We start from the raw sequence: 21,342 nt of genomic DNA, 5'->3' as shown, positions 1-21,342 counted from the left end.
AGCTCAAAATCATTGAATTTTCCTAAACGGTGTGAGTCAGGTGTGCTCTGTTTGAAATTATATCCATTATGTCTGCTTTTCTCTTTCAGTCACTCAGAACTGCTGTAAACTCACTGCTAGGTAAGGTCTGCTAAGTGTGAATCGTTTGATTGTCGTTGTTTGTGCAGCATCTGTTCCATAGCATGTTTAATTATTTCTGTGTGTTAAATTCATGTAGGTTACTTGAGAATTGCCTTAACTAAGTGTTAAAATTGCAGCTACTGCAGAATTCATTATCTTGATTATCATTAGAGATGGGCAGAGGAGGTTGTGTCAGTTTTCTTTATTCTGAGAACACAGCTAAAAATTATGCAGTTGGGCATACACACACCTTGCTGCTACCTTGCCGAAGTTCCCTCTTTAGCCAACTTCATTTGGGCTGGGCAATCACCAACTGCATGAAATTTAGGAAGAGATGCTGGATTCTGCACGTAGCACAGAGCAACCCCAGTTGTATATACAGACTGGAGGAGGAGCGACGCCACAGAAAGGGATCTGTGGGTTCTGGTTGATGACAAGTTGAACACAAGCCAGCAGTGTGCCCTGGCAGCCACAAGGTGCAACCGTACCCTGGGGTGCACCAGGCCCAGCACTGCAGCAGGTGAGGGGAGGCTTGTTCCACCATGAGGTCCCTGGGTTTGTGCAGCCCAGAGCAGAGGAGCTGAGGGGAGGCCTGATGGCGGCTGCAGCTCCTCACAGGGAGCGGAGGGGCAGCGCTGAGCTCTGCTCTGTGTGACAGCGACAGGGCCCGAGGGAACGGCATGGAGCTGCGTCAGGGGAGGGGCGGGTGGGGGTCAGGGACAGGGGCTGCACCACAGGGCGGTGGGCAGGGAACGGGCTGCACAGGGCAGTGGGCACGGCCCTGAGTGCTGGAGTTCAGGGAGCGTTTGGACAGATCTCAGACACTGGGTTTGAGTGTTGGGTACACCTTTGTGAAAGCAGGATTTATACTCAGTGATCCTTTTCCACTCCAACTATCTTATTCTATCCTATGGTCTCAGGGCTCAGACCACCAGCTATTAGCCTGGGAGTGCTGTGGTTAATTTTCACTACAGGTTTCACTGCATCTCGCGTGTTCTCTGAGCCACAAAGCAGAAAATCCCAAGAAAGTCCGTATTTATTTGTGGTGTGTTAAGGGAGATTTTTCATCTACATATTACTCATGTATTATTAACATGGTACCACATATGATCTTACATTTCAATAAGTTATTTAAAACACAGAAAATACCAGGCAACATTTCTCTACCTTAAAAAAAAAATAAACCGATAGGGTGAGAAATTTGGTTAGCTTTGTACTCACACTGCTGATCTACCGCTTTCTAAACTGTAGTGGAGTTTAACTTTTATTAGTCTGTGGCTGTAGGCTAGTGAACTCTACTATATAGCCCTATGCTTTGTACATCAAGAACCAAATTTGAATGAAGTTTCCTTATTTTATTTCAGGTTTTGACAACTCTAAAGTTACTCTTCGGAGGGTTTTTTTTCCTGCATTTTTACTACTGTATGAGCTATAAATATTCTTTTAGTTTGAATCAGAGCTCTTAACATTAAAAAATATCCTGATTGCAGCAAGTGGGAGCTCTTGGTGCAGCATGAAAGTGCATAGTTCATGGTAAGGGGTGGTGGTGCTAATGGTCTTACCAAAGGCCTTCTATGCTGTAAGCATGGGATACTGCTGGTCATTGTGGCAATTTATGCAAGCAGCTCACACGTTCATAGCACTTAATTGTCTTTAATGGGATTGTGTTATAAGATAATGGATATCTTATTTCCTAAGGAAAGATTTAAAACATTATCTGCATTTAGAAAGCCCTTGAAAACTGGAAATGTATAGCCTGTGTGCTATACAAGAAGCCTTTATCCTGCAAATGCATAATAATATGCAGATGTGATGATATGTACTTAAGTGAAAAGCTTAGCTGAGTTCTGTGAGAGAAATTTCTCATCTCTCCTTGGGATTTGAGCTGCTATCCTACAATGAAAATCAGTGAACAGTATGGAGAGAACTCTGCTTAATCCTTGCAAAATGCGCCAAGCAGTTACTAAGTGATTCTCAGGCATCTTGAAATACAATTACATTAGAAAGCTAGGTTCAAAAAATAGTATGAGATTTCCAATAGACTGGTTGACTCACTTTAATTAATAGTTCTTTAATTATAGAAATCCATTAATATCATAAAGTTCTACTTGGCATCAATTGGTATCAGGCATGTAAGTAAAGTCTCATTTCCCTGAGGGTGTACATGGCAAGTTTCATTTGCCTGAGGCCTTTTGACTGTAAAATCTCAACCAACATTAAGCAAGAAAAGCTAAGGTACATTGGTGAAATCCCAAATCAGGACAGATGTTTCTTCACAACGATGTGCAAGCCCCGATATTCCCATGGAAACAGTTTTGAATTTAATATTTTCATGTAGTGATTTTAAGTACATAACCAAAGTTAAATAATGTGTATGTTTTCACATGCACATGTGGCTCTCGGTGTATGCTAACAGGCTTAGGTTCAACTAGTAAATTTTTCTTATGTTTTCACAGGCTTGCATGTTTGTACACATCCATATATACCTATTTAATAGTGTAAGTATGTGGTGAAGAATGTAGATTCTCTTATATTCTTCCATCTATTTAGTTCCTTGAAAGAGGTAAAAAGGCAAAATCTCACTTCAGTCTCAAATTCTCAGAGTAATGTTGAGGTCTTTGAACACAACTCTTGGATTTTTCTGGGTCTGATACCAAAGCCAGTACCAGAAAGCTGGTGAGAAACCAGCGCTGCTGTGCTGAGCTCATGTGTGCAGAAATGCTGCCTAATGCAGATGAATATGCTATTGGTATTGCAGGAGAAGAATGACTGGGCATGTAAGTGAACTTCGTCCACTGCAAAGAGGAAAAGTAAGTGAAACATCATATGGTCAAAATTTGCTTCAGTGACCAAGGAGAGGGCAATATGAGGGACAAAACTGAGAGAAACAAAGTGTACCTACAGTTCTTTGGAGAAGGAAAAGATGGGTAAATTTTTCACAGTGACGGCCTTTAGCTGTTTTTTTCATGTTACCAGATCACAAACTCAGTTTATATCCAACTCACTGTATGCATTCATTCCATTTTCTCCACTCCACTGCACTCTAGTTTCCTTCATTTCTCACTGACACTCTCTTCTTCAGGTGAAAGTCATTTCCATTTCCCATGTACATATTATCTTTCATTTTCCATGCCAAAACTAACTTCAGTATTTTTATGTTGTCATTTCTAATCTGTACAGGATGATTTTTATTATTTCTCTCTCTTTAATGGTGTTTGCTTTTCAATCATATTATATTCTCCAGATTTCATTTGTAGAGAGTGAAGCCTTGCAGGGAAAATGAGAGGGGGTAATTGAATCTTAAGGGGTGGCAATCCAGATAACCAAGGCTTGCTGAGAAAGGAGAAGGAAGTTGATGAAATACTTTTAGCCATCAGAATTAGAGGAAGATACAACCTGTGAGCTCTCAGTAGAGATGTTTCTGTGCATGTGTGAAAGATGGAGTGAAGGCATTCAGGATATTCTCTGTAAGTTTTAGGCACCTCTGGCTACATTAAGCTACATGACGTTCCGTTAAATTCAGTTAAGCCAAGTGTTCTAGTTTGTTTTACATGTACTAATTCTCCTCAGCAGTATTTATTTACTTGTGTAAACATCTTCCGTTATTTCCCTCAACTCATTTAGAATAATGTTGAACTGCACTGCAGTACTCGCCACCGTTGAGATCCCTGTGTAAACCCTGTAACATGGTTGTTCATGCCCATTAACAGTGTCTTCCGAATTCTGTCATGTAGTCAGTTTTTAATCCACTTAGTATTTGAAATATTGATGTTGTATGATGCTAATTTTTAATCAGAATATTCTTGTGGTACTAAGCTGAAGTGTGTTCAGTCTAAGTATATTAAATCACTTTTATCAACATAAATAGTAATTTCATCAAAAACATGATTAAATGGTTTTGACAAGATGTATTTTCCATGAAACCATATTGATTGACATAATTATTTATTATCATCATTAAAACCTGTATTGATTGAACCTCTCATTTGCTGATCTATTAATTTGCCTGAGTTTTGATGTCACACTAACCAAATTATTCAGCTCCTGCTCTAAGATGAGGTTTTCTCTTGTCCTCTACAGTCTTTCCAGTATCCCAGACCATAAACGAAAGGCAGTGCCTTGATTTTCTTGGCCAGCAAGTTGAAAACACAGGTTAGTAACTTGCCAGATGTAGTGATTTAAGGAAGTTTATATTTTTGTAAATTGTTTTCAACATATTTCTGTCTATTTTTGGAAAAATATTACAATGTTATAAATTACCTTTAATTTTCCACCTACAATGTGAGCCAGATTAGTTGAGTCAGAGGTTAGGAAATGATCAGTGAAATGTGTGAAATCTAAGGAGAAGCTCCAGGCAGCCAATGAAGTTTTCCATCCTGCATCTCCTCGATTGAATTTATCACATGTAGTATGCAGCTCATCCTTTCTGTTTAGCACTTACATAAAAGTTGCTTTTGGTTTCAAAATTTTGAAAGTATATTTTGTTATTCTTTCTTTTCAAAAGATGAGCATTATCATACTCTAAAAACAGTGGAACATGACAAAGCATGTATTACAGGGCCATTTATGCACTTCTCTTTGGCCTTATGCCTCACAATGCTCTGGGGACTTGCATTAATGGCCCAGTAATATGACACACCCTATCATGTCTTATTGCTTAATTGGACTCCAGACAAATTCAGTTAAACCACATATGCTGTTCTTTTATGACTACTGCTATACAGTTTTTATTTCCTATGTTCTTGGGTGCTTTTGGAAGTGTCTGAGTTGTTTCAAATGTATCTCTTGAGATCACAGATTGTCAAAGCAGTTATAACTCTGACCCTTGGACCTTTGCCATCTATGTACCAAATGGATATGTGCTCTGTTGGGCAAAATAGAAACCTCAAGATGTACACCTAGCAGAAAAATGGAAGGAGACATCATAGTTGCCCTGGTCTACGCTGCATGACCAATTTGCCACAAACCAAGCAGTTCATCAGCCAAGAATACTGTGTAGGTTGTACTACATCCATGGTGCTCATAAACAAAATAATCTCTAGAGTTTGAGAGGTTTCTCTCATACATTTCCTTTTTCCCCAGATGAGCTCCGTGCTACAATAGCAAGAGTATTAATGAAATATCCTTATAGGCATTTCCATTGAGTTCATTGTGCTTCAGAGCAGGTTCCATGTGAGGAATGCTGACAGCTGGTGGGATAGCAAGAAAATCTCAGTTGGACTGTGGTACTCTTTAGCATTTCACATCACATTCACTGAACTTGGGAAACAGAGGCTGAAAGGACATCTGCAGCTACAGAGAGTGAACCAGGAGGCATCTGGCAAGAGCTGTGAAATACCACTGTCTGTCCTCAACATGCTCTGTAGTGAAACCAAAGAGCACCCACCAACTTTTGGTAAAGTGGCCCTGGTGAAAGCAGAGAGTAAGACAGAAGGATGTAACATTTTTGTTTGTGACCTATATTGCTAAGTAAAGTGAGTATCTGCCTAGTTGAAGTAAATTTCTGTTGAATTTACTTACGTTTTAGGGGGGATTGAAGGTGGTGACTGATAAGTTTCATGGTGTTTTCACAGGATCCTAGGCTGTGAATCATTTCTGAATGCTGTAGGACCTTGGGTGATTGGTGTTAGATTGAACAGTTCCGTTGAGATTTCATGAGTGTTACATGTACTATATACATCCTGGCTGACTGAGATTGCTAATGCACACTGTTAAAGTATTTAAAGTAGAAATCTTGAAATTAGAGAATTAAGCAAAACTCTTAAAGCATTAATTTCAGAATAAAATTCTCAAGTGATTAGGATTTGTATGCTTTAAGACATCGGACATAATATGAGTGCTTATGCTAATAAAATATCATCATTATGTTCTTTAAGAAAAAAGAACACCACAACCAAATAGCTGCAGTAAATCGTTATCAAATGGTGATAAAAAAAGTCAGGGAAATGCAGAGAGTATAATATTTATATAAATTAATCCTTATCATAACAAAAACAATGCAAAAGCAGAAATGCAATCTATTCTCAATCAGTACTGCTGCAGCATTTAGTACATCAGTTTTTATAAAGAATCAATTGGATACACTTCCGACACATGGCTTGGCATGCGTTCTGTCTTCAGAAAGGGGCAACTTTATGACCCCTTTAGTGTAGCAAGGCCTAAAGAGGCTTGACAGTTGGTGCATCACAGTTCCTGTTAAGAATAGTTAGTATATGTTTGTGAATGTTACGAGCCCCTTATTGTGTGAATGAAGGAATGGATGCCTGTTGTCAGTTGTACTTTAAATGTAGGCCTTTATCTGTCCTGGACACAATCACTTTTTGGACAGTGAGTACACTGAATTATGTCTGTTTATTTTAAAACCTTCCTTTGAAAAATGATTAATAGTAAAAAATGCATTGGGATGAGTGGTGAAAAAAACATTAAAGAAGTGAGAAGAAGAGTTACATTAAATATTTTAGGAAGTCATAGAATCACAGAATTGTAGGGGTTGAAAAGGACCTTTGGAGTTCATACAGTCCAACCCCCATGCTAAAGCAGGTTGTCTACAATAAGTTACACAGGAAAGCATCCAGGCTGGTTTTGAATATCTCTAGACAAGGAGATTCCACAACGTCTCTGGGCAACTTGTCAAATATGTGGTGTTCACATAGCATTTTAAAAATGGTTGTCTACCTTATGATATAATCTAAGATAATCTTAAAACATGAGTCCCCATACAGATGCTTTCAATGATCCAACAAGATTTGTATTGCTAATTCCTTTCTCTCTCTCCTTGGTGCTCCAGCTTGGTGGGTCAGCCACATACTGCCTCCTGCTGACACTGTTTGGAAGTGGCAAGGGTTTTCTTGGAGCTGTACACTTCGTACTTGATTCTGGATGCATGAATGGACTGATGGAAAGAAGGAAGGCTGGTGGCACAGCTCTGGCAGCCCAGTTAGTGAGAACCAGAGAGGTAACAGCATATTCAGCAGGACTTCCCTAGCCATGTGTGAAGCAATGTTGGCTTAATTTAAAAAAATATTTATATTCTTACATAAGAATTATTTTTATTAGTGTTCCTAACTGTATTTCTCCTAAAAGAGCAGTGTTATACAAAGACAGTGTAAAATTATGCATCATGTTGTGTTCACTGTGCAATTTTAGGAAACCTTGGAATGACGCAGAGCCTCATTCAGCATGTGGTTTAGTGTAGGTGTTTGTTGTGTGACCTGTGTATTGCTTTAAACTGTGAACAGAATAAGTAATGTAACACATTGCAAGAAAGCCCCACACCTAAAGCAAACAAAACTAGCTAAAATAGAAATTGAGGTGAACAGTGCCTCAAACTACAGCATTGTGACTCCATTTCTAGACTCCATGTGTGACACCATGTGTGAAATGGTTTAGGGTCTTTTCCACAATGAGGTCTTCAGATTAAAGCTCCCATTAATCCTAGAGGGCTGCCTGCACAAAGGAGTTGATCGGTCAGCAGCTTCTGGTGACCTTACTTGGGCCTTCAGACCCAGCATCTCTCCAAAAAACACAGGCAGTTGAGCAGGAGACTTTGCATAAGCCTCTGGCTTCATGCTGGCCTTTCGGAAATGAAATGGAGATCTGAAACTTGCTCTCAACAGGTATTTGTTGTTCAAGTGTATTTGTTGTGGCTGCCTGAAATGTTAAAAGGTGTCCCTGGGGAAGGTGGATGAGCCTGTCAAGCTTATGATGAGCTGCCAGTAATCTGTAGGCTAAATAGACAAATTCCTCATGGGCTTCACATGTATACAAACCAGCCACAGGAGCTAAAGCCCTGTCTGAAGAGGCAAGGGCTCCTGGACCTTGCTTTGCCTCTTGCCTCTGTGTTGCCAGCAAAGAGAAAAACCTCTGGCAACTGGAACAATTGGTCTTAATTACCCGACTTGTAAGAAGATTGAGAAGGAGGTAGAAAAGGAATTTTCAAATATGGCACATAAAATAAAAGCCACTTGATACACACTTTCCTCTATTTCTAGGGATTTGTTTTATTGCATCTGCTAGCTGGCCACTGTGCCCTGAGCAAGGATACCCCATTTCATATACTGAGACTATAGAAGCCTCATTTCATGCTTTACAGGGTGACAGCATGCTGTGGTTCTCAAAGCACAGGTCGGGGTGCAGAGCATGTGAGACCCACATAGCCACAGGCAGCTCACAAATGCATCTCTAAATTATACCAAGCTCCCCAGCCACAACAGAGGGATGGCAATGCTTATTTACATAACTCGTAGGCTTCTGCAGCAGGCCTGGCAGGGCCATGCAAATTAATTCCTGTTAATGAAAGTTTGGGTTTTTTAATAACTCACTTCTGCTGTGAGCGAGCCCTCTCTGTCAGCACTTTTTATGCAAATGAATTGGCTGTCACCATCAGTGGCTTTGGATCTTCATTGCTGATGACCCATTATTTACTTTGTGGTAATGACCAGAAGAATTAGGGCTCCACTGTGTCACACTCTTAGAATGGGAAATAACTCTACAATTTGTAATCACTCTCCATATTGATGTTTTAGAAAAAAACTTTAAAATATAAGGCCTTCATGTGGAAAAGTGCATCGGACTAGCTTGATGGATTAGAGCAGCTCCACCAGTTTAGGAGTATGATGGCTAGGCAAATGAGGATGTCTTTTCAGAAACTGTCTGCAGAGGACAAGAACATGGTTTGAAAGATAGACTTTGTGATGAATCAGATACATTTGGGTTTTTTTTCTCCAAATTACATTTATTTAGGCTGTGGTCCAGAGAAGTCAACTTTTCCTGGAGAACAAGAGCCATGCTACCATATGTGTTATGAAGTTTGTAGAATTGCGCCCAGGAATTAGAGTCTTCTGCTTTGCCCATCAAGAGGCACCAGCATATTGAGGCACAGAGATCTAGAACAGTTCGAAGGAAGGTGACAGACATGTTTGGCCGTGACAGCAAATCTCATTGTTTAGAAACTCTACTCCACTCACAAACCACAAGATGGATAGCCAGAAATAAAGCTGGAGAGTTCAACTGGCCAGGCAGGAACAGGGGAGAATAGAGTGCATGGTGCAAAGGTTAGCTGTTTGCCCTAGGTAAATACACAGTAGCAAAAGTACTCATGATAGATATTTTCCATGAGAAATTCTGGGCTTTTTTTTTTTTGCTTTTGTTTTCTGAATCAGGAATGCTTTGCAGACTCCAAAGAAACACAGACTGAGGCCTAGTGTTTTCACATCCTGGGTACATATCCCAATAATTTGGTTGATGGACAGTCCCTGGGATCTTTTATTCCCTTCACACCAGCTCGACAGCTCTCATTTTCATTCTGATATGGAATAAAATCACATTTTGAAACCTGAACACTTTTCACAGAATGGATTTGTTTTCTAGCCAGCCATTTACATAATATTTCTCAAAGCTGTGTTTGACAAGCATGATATTGCTAATATGGCTCCCACTGGTGTTTCATCCATGGCCAGATTTTAAGAGAAATGTCTGTGAAGCAGAGCTATCAGAAAGATCTGCATATGAGCTGCAGACACCATCCCTTTTGGAAAACTGTCTGTTTGCAGGGCAGTAAAGAAGAGTGCCAAGTCAATGTTAAATTGTCATATGGGAAATGGTTAACAAGACAGCTTTCCTTTCTACAGTCTCTCTAATCTCTGCCAAACCAATCTACCACCTAAGACTGGAAGTTGAAAATCTAATAAACAGGTCCGCAGTGAAAGATGCACTGTACCTGCGCCTGGAGCAGCTCCCTCTTCATCTTCGTTCACCAGCACTGTCCCCTCCCCCTACCCAAGGGGAAAAATAAAATATTCAGATTGTTATTATTTATTTAGAGGACATCAAAAAAAAAAAAAAAAAAAAAAAATCAAACCAAGTCAATATTTATCCATCTGCAAAAAAGTCCAGAATACGGCAGACGCTTTATTCAGGGTAAATTAGTAGACATATGTCTTAGAGAAATGCTGTTGTGGTTGATTTATTCTTTTGTCTTTCTTTCAGTTAAGCTTTCCTCAGGTGTTTTTCAAACCCCAGAGATTCTAAAGCTTGTGTAAAAAGTCTATTTTTTACTAAACCATATCAGCTCTTTAAAATATACAGGAAAGATGAACTCGTCTAATAACAACCTCAGAAAATAACTGTAGCTGAATATAAATAAAATTAAATTTGCACAGAGGAAAAAGCCATTTCAAACTATTTTTCCATATAATCCATACCACAGATACTCAATAATTCAGTGAGCTTTCAGGCAATATAAGTCAATGTTGACTCATTAAATGCATTAGCTATAAAATGCATCTCTAGTAGGAAGGATGAGAAATGGTTTGCGTTCTTCCCTTTTCATCATTATTCCTTAGTGGTTTTAGTTTTAGGCTTTGGTTTATTCTTTTGTTTTTACATTTCACACTTTATAAAGAATATTTTATAGCAACTTTGGGAGCTCTAGTGAGCCATTAAAAAATAAACACATTTTCTTCCTTACCAGAAACCTGACCAACAGCAAAATTGTCTTGGTTTTACTTAACGGAAATGCTGACAGATGCTTAATTAATCCTTTGGAGACGGCCAAGTAGATGAAAAATTGGGAAAGAAAACTGGTATGGCCAGAAGTGAGAAACTCTTCCAGACTAGTAGGGCCAAGTTGTGTTGGGTTTCTATAGGCATGTGACACAAAGATAAGAAATCTGAGGAAACAAAAAGTTCCTACTTCATTAATTTGAAAACAACCTGGAGTTCATTTCCAGGTAATAACTGCAGTAATTTAGCATCTTCCAGCTGAGGAGTTCATAATACTTTATGAAAATGAATGGCAAGTCCTAGGTAGAACTCCATAAATTAAGTGACAGCAAACGTGCCGATCAAAAATGTCAGTACAGTCTTCCTGAGGAAACACTCCTCCGCATATCTCAAGATAGCAAAAGCCAGAGTGAGGTGCTATGTCTCTGATGGATGTGACAGCCAAAGGGGCAGTGTTGAGCTGATATTCAGGATGGTGGGCACAGCACAGAATCACAGGGAAACCCAGAGAATTTGAGCTTTTTTTTCCCACAGGAGTTTGAACCAAGCCTGGTTCTTGCCACCCCTGCAAGGAGCATCTCATTTTTTTTGCTCTCCTGGTTTTCTATCATGGGTCTTAATTAGGATTCTTCCCATGTTGCTTGGAGCTTACCTTTTCAAGGAAGGTGTCATGAAGGAGAATGAGAGGTGCATTGAAAAGTCTCACAGATGCTCTGGGAATTACTACTGTCAAAATGTATCTCATAATAACAACTAGGAACATACACATTAACACCAGGAACTGCAGGACAGCATAGAAAGGAGGCAGTTTAAATAAAGTTCTCCTGACTTGCAAGTTCTCTCTGCTGCCTCACAGCCTTCCTTTCTACGTTGACAGGTCTCTGCCTGGGCTTTCTACAGCAGTTTTTTTGCTCTGAGGAGACTAAACAGTTTCCAGGAGAATAGTGGCCAACTTACCTGGATTTTGAAGCATGGGCCAGAGATACGTTTCCAGTACAGAAGAATACCATTCATGACTGATCCTTTACAGTGATGCGTATCATCTTCTCTGCCTGTCCATAAACTGTTACTGAGATCCGTCATATTCATGCTGTAACTGAAACTTTTGTAGGTTGGGAACAGTGAGACCATAGGCAGCGCCTAGGAAATTCTTTCTGGCTGACTTTACAGTGACAAAATTGCAAAAGTAGTGACATTCAGAATCCTATGTAATCTGTAATATGTGAACCAGACAGTTTCAAAGGTAGAATAGATTTTAGAGATCCTTTTGTAAAGATAAACTTCAAGAGAGGTGTTAATGCCTCTCATTTGTACAAGGGCTGTCACTTGCAGAAATCCTGTGGCATGAGAGTGCCAAGCTTTCAGCCTGTTAACTGCATTTCTGGCAATGACAAACTGTCTTGTTAGGATGTTTGAAATTAATGGATACCAACTTCTGCATGTGGAAAACTGAAACATCATCCCCCAATGTGATGGTTGTGATCCACATGTGCAGCTTCAGGTAGGATGATAGAAGAGAGCACGGCTGTCAAAAGTTAAATGATGTAGGAAATTATGTAAGTTGGAACAATTCAATAAGTAAATAGTTAAAGAAATAAAAGGAAAACAGCCCTCAGGCAATACATTCGGCTCTTGGCATATAACTCAATGAAAGGAAACTGGATAACACAAGTCCCAGATGAACTGATTTTCTTGGTTATCCACATGTTTCCCTTCACAGTCGCACAGGGAACAAATAAATAACATTGTTTTGTAGGTTAACATAGGTGAGTCGACTAATCAACAAACCTGAGGTGCCATTACAAGTGCATTATGTTGGTTAGCTGCTCAAAAAGGATTTCGAAAAAAAACACACCCTTGTGCCCCTTTGTTTGCTTCCCGCTCCCAATAAGCCATTTATTTCTTCCTCTTGTGCCTCAAGAATTATTTTCACATTCTTTTCAATTAGCACTTCAGTGTGTAACCATTGTCTGCAATATGAGTTCAGCTGTTATCTACTCTCTAAAAAAAAATTATTTCCACATTTGCTATGTAACAGTCTTGACAAACAAATAACACCTGCAGAGGATCACGCTCAATAAAGAAAGGAAAGAAAAATAGGTGGAAAGCATGAGAATTCCACTAATGCTCAGTGATTGATCTTGTTAGTACGCATAGTCTGTCAGAGAACATTGCCCCAACACAAGCACGCAGCACCGAAGAACCAGCAGCACGGGAAAGAAATGCATTTCTATATAGATCACAGTCAGACTCCCTCCCCCAGCTTTGTGAGCTGAGCTTGATTGTCAGCATTATACACACGCTCAGACAATGCTTTCAATAGACGTCTTTTTGGAAGACAATTGCAGAAAGCATGATAACGGGATTTGTCACCCTGATGTGGCTGCTGTTTCAGCAGGCATTATAATAATGAAAGGAAGTTTTACTAATTGAAAATGTGAATGAAATTCAGCTGTCTTTTTATTTTAATTCTTTTGGATGAAAGCCAATTAAGATCATCTGTCTAATGCATCTATTCACCCTTACTGCAACAATGTGTCAATTATAATGGATGTCTAATAAACTCAGACTTCCCAGGACAGAGAGCTGAGAATACAAAACAACTAGTGAGAAACATCAATGTATACCTGTAAAATATTGGCCAGCTCCTGCAAATGGCTGAGCCTATTTTCCACGGCCCGCCTAACGGGAGTTAACTTGCCTGTACTCAGCAGCGGAAGATTCAGGCACATCTGCGTCCACCCACCACTGCTGTGTGGTAGTGGTCCTCTTCAGGCACGACATGGGGTCTAATCAACCATATGGAAGGCTATTAGATATCTATTAATTTAAACAATATACATCCCATCAGTGTGCTTCTCAGCTGTACTTCGGTAAGGTCTGAGTCCATCAGGAGTGGGGCTTGCAGCTGGAGTGGTGCTCAGTAAGGAGACATGGCCAGACAACAAGCTGCAGTGAAGGCTGCAATTACCTGCTACTGGGGAGCACTGGTGGGACAAATGAATCTAAGTGTGACTCATCAACCACATGATTCCTTTCCTTTCACCTCTTTACTCACATGTTTCTGCACTGATTTGGGGTCTTGTGCCCCAGGGCTCTGTCTTCAATTACATGGGTGGCCCAAAGGAAAATAAGGAAGTCACCCTGTGTCTACCATATGCCTCTCACGTGTTTTGCCATAGAACAGCTCCAGTCTGGTTCACAGAATCATAGAATGGCCTGAGTTGAAAAGGACCACAATGATCATTTAATTTCTACCCCCCTGCTATGTGCAGGGTCGCCAACCACCAGACCAGGCTGCCCAGAGCCACATCCAGCCTGGCCTTGAATGCCTCCAGGGATGGGGCATCCACAGCCTCCTTGGGCAACCTGTTCCAGTGCGTCACCACCCTCTGAGTGAAAAACTTCCTCCTAATATCTAACCTAAACCTCCCCTGTCTCAGTTTAAAACCATTCCCCCTCGTCCTATCACTATCACACAACACAATGGTTGTATGAAAAGCTTGTTAATGGCATTAGATGCTCTTCTGGAGCTCATCCTCCAGCCCAAATTAATTTGAAAAATAAGCCAGTTCACATCATCCAAGATATTGGTGCAATTCACACCAAGAGCATTAAATAAAGCCTGCTTGCTTTAGAAGCATGTTTGTAGTCCAGCTGCAACAGCAGAAACAAAGAATTTCAGAAGAGAATCAGCATGCATAGAGAGTGGTTTAAACAACTGTAGTAAAGTAAGTTTAAATATACATATTTATCACTCATTAAATATAGTCATAGCGTTAGATAAGGTTCATAAATACATTCAAGTTAAATATTTAACCCTCTGCCATTATTCAGGTCCCTTACAGAAATGGATACTGTATAAACATTGCAAATATTTACATAAGAGCACTGTCCCTATAAGATGCACTTTCTCACTATGTAAAATCCAGTTTAAAAAGGTTCATGTTAAATATTGAAGTTTGTCTGTTGCCCCCAGCGCATCTCTGCCATCACTTAATGCTTCTTCAGAATGCAGGGCAGCGCAATGGTAATGGGGGTGTCAGGAACCTAATGAAACCATCTTTTGGGAGAGAAGAGTAGAAATGCTGTAGATTCTGAACACTTGTATAAGTAATGTCACTGCAATCCTTTTGTTCTTCTGCAGATATTCATGACCAGGATTTTGATGAAAAAGAAACCCTTGTCTCAAAAAGACACACACTTAGAGGGAAGACTGTAGCCTACTCAAGGATTAAGCTCATCCAGTCAGGCAACAGAAACCCTCCATGTGCATCCCTGTTCAAACAAAATAGATGAGATACAAAGGATGAAAAAGTTGCTCTCTAGTACATGAAAATCAGCTCCTAGCCAAGCATTAATTTGAAATGATTATCTTGCAACCCCTACAGCCATCTAGAACCTTCCAGAGTCTCATTTATAGACAACATGCAAACAGAAATGAGACACAATGAATTGAACCTACTCCAATAATGAAATTACACCACCAGCTGTGGGTCCACCAGAAAGCCTTTTTGGCTGCAGGCTGCACCTGTGAGAGCAGAAGGCGCTTTGGGAATGAGAAGCTCAGAGAGAGGAGCAAAGAAGCAAAAAGCCAACAGCAGGATTAGTGTCTTGCTCATTCAAGATTTTTACCTCAGTCCTTCTTGTTGTTATTACATTTACAACACTAATGTGGGTTTAATTTTTTTCTCCATTCTATACCTCTATGTATGTCCCCATTGATCCTTCTGTTCCAATTTAATTTGCATTTTTCACTATGAAGTTGATATAAATGACATCATAGATGAACTTTATATTTGTTAATGGGATGAAAAACTCAGTCTGGAAATCATCAGCTACATCTAGTCTCACCTAAATTGTTAGGCGTCCATATTCATTCTCCTTTTCTGGGCTTAAAGCAGGCGTCTCCTTAATTGCTGCCATATAGTTCCATAGTAGCACTTCCTCCTAGTTTTTTTCCTTTGAAACTGCTCTACTGCTCAGACTGCCCCTGTGCTGCCATCTGTCACACAGTAACAACATGTAACTGAATACTGTTGGGAAGATTCAGCCCCTACTGCCGTGCCACCAACAGAGTTGAAGGTTAACATAATGCAATAGAAGGCATTACTTTTGGAGCAGCCTTTCTACATCACAAATATGTGCAGTATAGTACAAATATGGTATGGAATAGAGAAGTCTTTCTTTCCCCTTCAGTTCTTTCTGAAAATATGTTAAAGAAAAAATGAAATCCTGTTAGGACTTTTAACAGCTTCTCCAGATAAGGTGCAATAAATTTACTTTTTCTGCAAATACTATTCCGTGATAAGTTTTATCTTCTAAGATCATGATTCCTCACAAGAATGCATCAAGGAAGGAGTCAAGAACTGTAATTTGGACAGGTGGTACGATCCCCAAATAGAAAGGCAGAGAAACAAGTGTTCAGAGAACAAAAAGAAGGAAAGGTAGCCTGAGCATGGCTCATCACCTGTCCCGGCTGCTCTGATACCCAGATGGAAAACAACACAGAGAGTCAAAAGAATATGTTGCATAACTGGAACTGACAAAGTTCAATAAAGAAAAGATTGCAAGATAAGGAAGGCCAGGCATGGGCAAGTCTTCACCACATCAGCAGGCAGGTCTTATCAGCTCAGGCTCTGCAGGGCTAACCTAAGACACATGGTTTTGTGTCATTTCCTGGAAAAGGCTCTATTCACAAAGGCAGCTGGTAAAGAGAGTATGTGTGGTTTTGAAAAGATTCAAATTTTGCAAAGGAGACAGCTCACCAAGAGCAAATGATGTAAGCCAGTGGAGAGAGATGACTTTGAAAATGGAAGAGAGGCACTCTGGACAGCAGCATGTGATGTGCATCAAATAAATATACAGAGATAGGTGCAGTGATTGTAAAAGAGGTCATTTTTTATTTTTTAATAGAATACTAGGTGCAGAAAATAGTAGTAAGCATAATACTTCATGAAAGCTGAAATACTATGTGCCATTGCACCAATAAGTGTATCGCTTTAAGGTTTATATTAGGATTGGATTTGTCAACATTTTTCAGAATAACACATCATATGGAATTTCATTTCTTGAAAACAGAAATTATTGCGTTATCACTAATGTGCAATAAAGTAATACTCTTGTAAGGATTAAAGGAGTCTTTCTTTTCCCTTCAATTTTCCCCTCTTATAAAAAATACACTGCAGAGAGAAAATGTGAGGAACTTTGCTAGGACTTCTAACAGCTTGTCCAGCTGAAGGACGTACATTTGCCTTCTCTGCAAATTCTCTTCCAAATTATCTCAAAGATCTCTCTGCTGCCCTCTTCATATTGACATTGACTCCCCCATCTGTTGTCCACAGAAATGCCCTGAATGCATATGGAAATGTTGTGTAGCAAATGTGATAAGATTTTCATCTATACTGCCATGCTAGTGGATTTCCACCCCCTTTCTCAGTAAGATAATATGTGGTACAAACATCCCCACATCTCTCCAAAAGAGAGGAAGGATTGTGCCACCATCCTCTAATATTAAGGAAATGGTAAATCTGAAGTACAAACCACCTGCAAATCCTGGTTGCAAAGTCTGGCCCGTGACTCTCATGGCACAAATCCAGCTCAGACAACCCAGACCTTTCTGGTGCACTACCTTGCTGTCGATCACAGAGCCCAGAGTCCAGATCAGTGCAAGTTGGCAGCATGTTGGAGATCAATACACAAGATCAAATGCTCCTGCAGCTCACTCTGCTCTTTACAGATGCACCATTGCTTTCCAAACATAGGAACCACAGATGGAGCATATTTGAAATGATATTTCTTCTCTGTCACCATGGTAGAAGGCAGCCATGTTTCTAAGCAGGTGTTGGGTCCCACAAGCTCAGGCTGCACAGGGACACCTTGGGGCACCTTTGCTTCACATCAGAACTGTCTGCACACAAAACCTCTTTCCTCTCTTGAAGCAGAGCTTGGGATTTGCCTTCTTTATCACCCTCAGGTTGGACATCCCCAAAGGGTAAGGCAGTCTGCACTGGTTCATCTGCTTCTGCACTTGAGTGGGCCAGTGAGGGAGTCCTCTTTAGGGAGTATAGAGGCTGCATTACTCATCTGTGTTCATTTGTATATTATTATTAGCAATCACTCATAAGGGGTCCAGCTGCATAATGATTGAACATAACGTGCAATCATTTAGATTCCACATAAATAAGTCACTCTGAGAGTAGTGGGACTGAAAGAGGTGGTTACCTAAAAATTTGCATCCCTAAGTCCTCCATCACTCCAGGGTCCTGCACTCCCTTCCTTTATCTGATCTGCTTATCCTTTATGTGCTCCTTGGTAGAGCCTGAGCTGAAGGTGAACCTTCCTGCTGTGGAAGTATTAGGATGATATTTCTTCTTCAAAAGCCTTCAGAAATTCAATGTCTCCAAGCCTCAGCCAAATGCAGCTGAACGTGGCAAATGGGTCTAGAAATTGGTAGCAGAGAAAAGGAGAGAAATGCATGCACAAACAGGCACAGATAAACACTTAGTGCAATTGCATGAAGTTCTGATCTGCAAGAAACCACAAAGACAGCCACTACCTCTGTGATGAGGAAACAGTTCCTCCTCCATATAGCTCAGTTCCTGCAGAGCAGAACGGGGAGAGGAAAAATACCATGGGGACAGGACAAGTGCACACTGCTGATATGAGAAGACAGAGTGGTGCTGCAGTGCTGCCAGTAGGGTGACAACTTAGGGTCCTCCATCCCCCAGGTGGGCTGATATGGATGGACAGGAGGATAGACAGAATGGGGCAGGTCTCTATGAGCCCTTCTCCTGCAAAGCTGCACGTCTGCACCACGTAGGGAATGGAGCAGAATCAGGAAGCTTAGTTTCTAGCTCTGTCTCTATTTATTTGTCCTACCTGTCGCTTCCATGTCCTCCTGGGTCACTGAAACTGGAGTTTCTGCAGTACTTGTCACAGCAATACCCTCATCCTATTTAGTACCTCTAGATGACACTGTAATACAGAAGAAAAATAGAAATCCAGTCTCAATAAGACACATGTCCCTTTCATATTTATTAATAATTAATATCAGCTTTGCTTTTTATTATTTTAGTGGTTTTGTGAAAATAGAAATAATTGTTGCTGATTATTATGTATTTAAGTGATGACAACATGATTAATAATACTTCAGGATGGGAAAGATTCACACTAAACAACCTAGAATGGGGAGATATTATCTCTGTTGGTGGCAAAGCTCATAATACACAGGCATTGGAAAATGATAACCCACCTGTAGAGGAAGAATGATTAAAGACAAATATACATGCAGCAACACACAGATAAGGGAGATCAATATTTAGGATATGAAACAACCTAAGAGCCTGGTCCTGTGAAGTTCCCCTGATATGATCAGTCCTTGTTGGAGTTCCTAACACGGGAACTAGCTGTGTGCCCAAGAGGTGGGCTGAGATCTGACTTCAGAGGAACAACAACCCATGGCCAAACTCTTCCCTGGCAGAACCCCAGTCTCAGACACAGCTTTAACAAATCTAAAGTCAAGCTATGATTTATGTATTTAAAGAGTTAGTGAATTACTTAGTACTTTTGGCAAAGCTTAGGCATATTTCCCCCTTCCTTTTTTTCCTATTAAAGCAAGCATCTTGCAAAGGCCTGCTTTCTGGTGATAGCAGTCAATGTTAAAATCCCAATATTTGTGATTGGTCTTACGGTCAGAAGGCACTTTGCTTCCCACATCTTATTTCCATCTTGTAATAGCAAGAGAAAATTATAGAGGAGGTCATAGTGTTTCCTCGGGAAAATATGTTGGTTTTCTTTCCCCGGGGAAAATGGAATTCCTAAGATTTTGATTATGAAATTTCTCTGTGATGCCTTACACAGCCAGCCTTTCGCATTCCCTGTGCTTGTTAGCTCACTCTGCATTTATTACAGCATCTCACATTTTCCCCTCTTTTGAGGACTGTACGCTGTGAAGGAAGGTCGGCTGTGAGCCTGGCCCAATCAGAAGAACAGCAAATACGTGGTAGGAGATACCTAATTTTTCCCCCAGTATCTCAGTTTCCTTGTCTAAGATCTCAGAGTTTGGACTTACATGTTTCTTTGTTTGCTAAAACGTAAACATTTACAAGTACAGTTTTTCATCCCTGCATGAAATACTTAGAGCAAGACATTTCCTACCAGCTCTACCGACCTGCTGTCTGGGATCCCTGTGTGGGCCAATGAGTACCTCTCTGGGTAAAACACAGGTGTCTTTGCTACACTCATCACTCATTTTCTTCTTGTGTCCCTTTAGCAGTGACTGAAAAGAGGTTCTGCCCCGCTTCTGGGGCTGAAGCCTGCACTGAACAAAATGCTGGTTGCCTGTTGGTGAGAACCTGGTTCATTCAGTTCTTAGAAATAAGATACACAGGCATATTATTTTCATGTCTTCAGAGAGAGAAAATTTCTATACAGGCACAATTTTTTTCTCAATTTCTTTTCATTTCATTAAATGTGGAGAGCTATGGAGCTACAGCTGTGCTTGCCTTTTGGTTATAAATGTGTGGATTAGAAATACAGCGTATAACAACAGTCAGGTTAAAGAATATTTCCGTGTTCTTTTTGTGTTTATTATGCAAAAGATTTCTGCATGTTTCTTCCAGAGATTTTTCATGGTAATTAGGCCTAATTCTTTAATTGCCTCCCCCTGCATCCCTAAAAATGCTGCTGCTTCCTAGTGACTCTGGATATAACATATGTTGCCGGATATAAACAGGGGGGCCTATTAACACGGTAATAAATTTGCACGCTCTATAAATTCTTGCATCATTCATAATCTAAAATAAAAGATGAGAAAAAAAAAAAAACCCTTTGATTTGTTGCCTTTGTGCTGACCTTCAACATGTAGATTTATATGGCAGAAAGCGGTGTTTTGAAACTCACCATTCCTCGAGGCTTCAGGGAAAAGAAAGAAAGAGCCTTTTTATAATTTTTTTTAATGGAGTACAGTTGGTCCATCAAGTTTCAGTTTCATTTTGAAATGTGCCCTGGGAGAATGTGCCGTAAATGCCAACATATTCAGCAGCATGAACTCAAGATGATATCAGCTTGTAATGGTGTTCTGTTGCCAGTGAGTTCCACCAGCTCCATTTTTTAAGGCGCGAGATAGAAGAAATGGTTCAGGATTTTGTTTATCACCCGTTTCCTCAGAGGAGCAGAACACAAACTATTATCTGCTGCCTAATCTGCAGTGCCTTCTTGATTGAAAATTCTCAGGCAGGGCTTCTGCTGGCGCATTTACTGTTGACCTCAGCCAGCAGCAGCTTGATTTCCTTGCTGACTAAAGAAAATACAAAGCTGTAAAGGACGCGTGTTTTGATTGACAAGCAATAGGTACATCTGTCTTCAGACTTCCATATTCTTAAAGATACTGCTGAATAAATGGTGCCGTTGCCATCTTGCAATAAATATAACACAGAAGCGCATTTGGTTTTAAAAGTTGCTTTGTGTGAAGCAATAGTATTAATAAAATGATGACAGTATATATTATGGACAGATTCGTAGTCAAAATCAACTGGAAACAACAGCCGTGTTTCCACCAGCTAAAATATAGCCCTTTTATCTCAGTTATATTAAGCTATTTGTTAGAATATGTGATAAAATGTGTCTAAATGGTGCAGGTAGGGCAGGAGCACAACAGTCACTTGACAGAGCAGCTCTGGAGAGAAGGTGCATTTGTCATGACATCAGAAGTGAGTT

The 21,342-nt window shown here is 40.2% G+C and overlaps 1 long non-coding RNA gene across 2 annotated transcripts; it reads left to right on the top strand.

Moving 5' to 3' along the window:
• The first annotated feature begins 510 nt into the window (after positions 1-510).
• LOC149918667 (uncharacterized) lies at positions 511-9,880 on the top strand. Of its 2 annotated transcripts, none has more exons than XR_016465254.1 (5): positions 511-3,587; positions 4,201-4,272; positions 5,281-5,594; positions 6,908-7,075; positions 8,863-9,880. It is a non-coding gene; the product is annotated as an uncharacterized LOC149918667 (long non-coding RNA). The 2 variants fall into 2 exon arrangements; XR_016465253.1 differs by having other exon boundaries at positions 4,911-5,594.
• Positions 9,881-21,342: the final 11,462 nt, after the last annotated feature.

This window comes from Phasianus colchicus, chromosome 3 (genome assembly GCF_987193195.1).
Source record: "Phasianus colchicus chromosome 3, bPhaCol1.hap1.1, whole genome shotgun sequence".
In the NCBI taxonomy this organism is placed as follows: domain Eukaryota; kingdom Metazoa; phylum Chordata; class Aves; order Galliformes; family Phasianidae; genus Phasianus; species Phasianus colchicus.
This window is presented reverse-complemented; position numbering and strand designations above follow the sequence as displayed.